This window comes from Echinococcus granulosus (genome assembly GCF_000524195.1).
Source record: "Echinococcus granulosus chromosome Unknown EG_S00186, whole genome shotgun sequence".
Taxonomy (NCBI): domain Eukaryota; kingdom Metazoa; phylum Platyhelminthes; class Cestoda; order Cyclophyllidea; family Taeniidae; genus Echinococcus; species Echinococcus granulosus.
The window spans coordinates 30,307-31,890 of NW_020170566.1; the positions used below are offsets into that span (position 1 = coordinate 30,307).

The window sequence follows — 1,584 nt, forward strand, 5'->3', positions numbered from 1 at the left end:
TCTTCATACAAAAGGGTCTGCACGCTCCAAGCGCATGAAGGCTGATGTTGAATAGATCAACGCTGAGCCTATCACACTAATGGCACCGCTGGCGGACCTGGTCTATTTCAAGAACGGCACGGACCTCGAATTTGCTACAATTCCATATTTGAGCAGTGGTTCTACCTCCAAAGTCAGAGGATGCTTCGGAACCAATGCACTCGTCTATCTTAAGGGAAAACGTAATTAAGAACACTGAGTTAAAATAGTGCTGCACCACCTTAACTCAACTCGTCATCGACGAGGAGGAGCAGTCTTTCACCAGAGGGCACCTCTATCACGCTTGAAATATGAAGGACGACGATGCGGTGCACCCAATGGATCTACAACTATTATCAGAATGAGCTTTCGACACTTCCAAATCCGAAGTGTCCTCCATCATTTGTGGGGGATGGAGCAGAAACATAATCTATTAGTTTTAAGAGTCCTTTCGAAATCCGCAACGTTCTTAAAATGAATTGGTCCTGCCGCACTGCCGTAAGTATGATGGGTTCCACTATTATCGCTTCCTCCTCGGCCTTCACACTCTCTGAGCGATTAGACTGAATGGGTGAGAGCGCCCGTTGTCGGCGGCATTATATACGGAAGAGGATAGTTAATGCGATGATCTTTCAGAGTACACTTCTTTCTTCGCAGCAGATAACGTCTGTTCCGTAACAAGATTAGTGTTCCATGACCAATTCTCACCTAATATTCCTCAAGTATGACTACCAAACACGATTAAAAGGGCTGGCAGATGCGTAGCCGCTCTCTTTCACCATCACACTGGCAATGCGTTTGCGTAGATTGACCTTCTGTTTAAAGCTAGAGAACTCGCCTTTTAGACGGTCCAGTGTCCCCAAGGTGAAAAATTCGGCCAATTTCAGCTAAAAAGTGGACGTTAGAAATGCAAATGGGCGGATACACTCAGCAGCCTCAAACTTAATAAGAGTATCCCATCTGAGGGAGGAAATAGTTTAACAGTCCAATTTCACTCGTTATTGTGATATCTCACTCCAATACTCTTTGCTCTTGATGCCCTACTCAAAACCGCAGTCAACGTAAACATTCCCACCGCCAGATCCGGAGCAGCCACAGAGAGAATTCGTCATCATTCACTGTTTAAACAGTTGAGGAAGACGTCAACATTTTATATCTGTCTCCCCACTCATCCTGTGTTCACTATAAATGCACGTGAGTCAAAAGGGAATAAAAGCCAATGTTTACATCAGCATCAAGGTACGGAGGAATCATGGAAGCCTACTTTTGTCCGACTTTGTGTTTGTAGTGGTGGCCATGATGCTTCCGGTGAGAGTGTTTGTGCCTGTTGCTTCTGCTTCTGGACCGGGATCTTCTTTTGCTTATAAAGGAGAAGATTCTGGTAGGTGGTTTCGCGTAGTGTGAAAAACAACTACAAGGTGGGGAAAAAGGAGGAGAAGGGGGCAAACTTTGCTTATCGCCATTCCTTCTTCAGGGCTTTTTTAGCGGTAGCTAAAAGGAAACAATTTCGGCATTAGAGCCGTGCCTGATTTGCCCAGATACTCGATAGTTTGACTAGGATAAAAT

The 1,584-nt window shown here is 45.1% G+C and overlaps 1 protein-coding gene across 1 annotated transcript in view; it reads left to right on the forward strand.

The window, feature by feature from the left end:
• Positions 1–1,584, forward strand: part of EGR_10049 (hypothetical protein) — a gene marked incomplete at both ends in the record, with an annotated part of 4,956 nt that overhangs the window by 1,227 nt on the left and 2,145 nt on the right. The window lies entirely within an intron of this gene.